This window comes from Bison bison, unplaced genomic scaffold (assembly GCF_000754665.1).
Source record: "Bison bison bison isolate TAMUID 2011002044 unplaced genomic scaffold, Bison_UMD1.0 scf7180017864537, whole genome shotgun sequence".
Classification (NCBI taxonomy): Eukaryota; Metazoa; Chordata; class Mammalia; order Artiodactyla; family Bovidae; genus Bison; species Bison bison.
In genome coordinates, this window is record NW_011495085.1 from 6,444,612 (window position 1) to 6,447,825 (window position 3,214).

Consider the following 3,214-nt stretch of genomic DNA (forward strand, 5'->3'; position numbering starts at 1 on the left):
ACCCAATATTCAGTACCCATTTTGACTTGGGAGCGAGATTACTGGCTTGACTGCTCTCTCCCTCTTTGGACTCTCCTTTTTCTGTACCAGGTCGCCTCTATCGCCTCCCTCTGCCTTCTCTTCTCTACCCAACTCTGTGAATCTCTTTGTGTGTTCCAGACGGTGGAGAAAACTTAGAGAACTGATTACTGGCTGGATCTGTCTCCCTCCTTTTGATTCCCCCCTTTATCCTCCTGGACACCTCTGTTTCCTTCCTCCGTCTTCTCTTCTTTGTATAACTCTGTGAACATCTCTAAGCAACCCAGACTGTGGAGTGCACATAAAGAAGTGATTACTGGATAGCTTGCTCTCTCCTCTTTTGATCCGACCTCATCTCATCCTGGTCACCTCTATCTCCCTCCTCCCTCTTCTCTTCTCCATGTAAGTTTGTGAACCTCTCTGGGTGTCCCCACTGTGGAGAAACTTTTCATCTTTAACCTAGATGTTTTATCAGCAGTGCTCTATAGATGAAGAAGTCTTGAGGCTACTGTAAAAATAAGACTGAAAACCAGAAGCAAGAGGCTTAAGTCCAAATCCTGAGAATACCAGAGAACTCCTGACTCCAGAGAACATTCATGGATAGAAGCTCATCAAATGCCTCCATACCTACACTGAAACCAAGCACCACCCAAGGGCCAACAAGTTCCAGAGCAAGACATACCACACAAATTCTCCAGCAACACAGGAACATAGCCCTGAGCTTCAATATACAGGCTGCCCAAAGTCACTTCAAACCCACTGACATCTCGTAACACATTACTGGACACTTCATTGCACTCCAGAGAGAATAAATCCAGCTTCACCCACCAGAACACCAACACAAGCTTCCCTAACCAGGAAACCTTGACAAGCCACCCGTACAATGAGGAAACTCCACAATAAAGAGAGCTCCACAAACTGCGAAAATACAGAAAGGTCACCCCAAACACAGCAATATAAACAAGATGAAGAGACAGAGGAATATCTAGCAGGTAAAGAAACAGGATAAATGCCCACCAAACCAAACAAAAGAGGAAGAGATAGGGAATCTACCTGATAAAGAATTCCAAAAAATGAAAGTGAAAATGATCCAAAATCTTGAAATCAAAATGGAATCACAGATAAATAGCCTGGAACAAGGATTGAGAATATGCAAGAAAGTTTTAACAAGGACCTAGAAGAAATAAAAGAGTCAATATATAATGAATAATGCAATAAATGAGATAAAAAACACTCTGGAGGGAACAAATAGTAGAATAACTGAGGCAGATGATAGGATTAGTGAAGTAGAAGATAGAATGGTAGAAATAAATGAATCAGAGAGGAAAAAAGAAAAACCAATTAAAAGAAATAAGGACAATCTGAGAGACCTCCAGGACAATGCTAAACGCTCCAACATTAGAATCATAAGAGTCCCAGAACAAGACAAAAAGAAAGACCATGAGAAAATACTTGAGGAGATAATAGTTGAAAACTTCCCTAAAATGGGGAAGGAAATAATCACCCAAGTCCAAGAAATCCAGAGAGTCCCAAACAGGATAAACCCAAGGTGAAACACCCCAAGACACACATTAATCAAATTAACAAAGAATAAACACAAAGAACAAATATTAAAAGCAGCAAGAAAAAAGCAACAAGTAACATACAAGGGGATTCCCATAAGGATAACAGATGATCTTTCAACAGAAACTCTTCAGGCCAGAAGAGAATGGCAGGACATAGTTAAAGTGATGAAAAAAAATAACCTACATCCCAGATTACTGTACCCAGCAAGGATCTCATTCAAATATGAAGGATAAATCAAAACCTTTACAGACAAGCAAAAGCTGAGAGAATTCAGCACCACAAAAACACCTCTCCAACAAATGCTAAAGGATCTTCTCTAGACAGAAAACATGAAAATGGTGTATAAACTTGAACCCAAAACAATAAAGTAAATGGCAACGGGATCATACTTATCAATAATTACCTTAAACGTAAATGGGTTGAATGCCCCAACCAAAAGACAAAGACTGGCTGAATGGATACAAAAACAAGACCCCTACATATATTGTCTATGACAGACCCACCTCAAAACAGGGGACACATACAGACTGAAAGTGAAGGGCTGGAAAAAGTATACCATGCAAACATAGACAAAAAGAAAGCAGGAGTAGCAATACTCATATCAGATTAAATAGACTTTAAAACAAAGCCTGTGAAAAGAGACAAAGAAGGACACTACATAATGATCAGAGGATCAATCCAAGAAGAAGATATAACAATTATAAATATATATGCACCCAACATAGGAGCACAACAATATGTAAGACAAATGCTAACAAGTATGAAAGGGGAAATTAACAATAACACAATAATAGTGGGAGACTTTAATACCCCACTCACACCTATGGATAGATCAACTAAACAGAAAATTAACAAGAAAATACAAACTTTAAATGATAAAATAGACCAGTTAGACCTAATTGATATCTATAGGACATTTCACCCCCCCAAAAATGAATTTCACCATCTTCTCAAATGCACGTGGAACTTTCTCCAGGATAAATCACATCCTGGGCCATAAATCTAGCCTTGGTAAATTTTAAAAAAAATTAAATCATTCCAAGCATCTTTTCTGACCACAATACAGTTATATTAGATCTCAATTACAGGAGAAAAACTATTAAAAATTCCAACATATGGAGGCTGAACAACATGCTGCTTAATAACCAACAAATCACAAAAGAAATCAAAAAAGAAATAAAAATTTGAATAGAAACTAATGAAAATGAAACCACAACAACCACAGACCTGTGGGACACTGTAAAAGCAGTCCTAAGGGGAAAGTTCATAGCAATACAGGCATACTTCAAGAAACAAGTCAAATAAGTAAACTAACTTTACACATAAAACAACTAGAAAAGGAAGAAATGAAGGACCCCAGGGTTAGTAGAAGGAAAGAAATCTTAAAAATTAGGGCAAAAATAAATGCAAAAGAAACAAAAGAGACCATAGCAAAAATCAACAAAGCCAAAAGCTGGTTCTTTGAAAGGATAAATAAAATTGACAAACCATTAGCCAGACCCATCAAGAAACAAAGGGAGAAAAATCAAATCAACAAAATTAGAAATGAAAATGGAGAGATCACAACAGACAACACAGAAATACAAAGGATCATAAGAGATTACTATCAGCAATTATATGCCAATAAAAT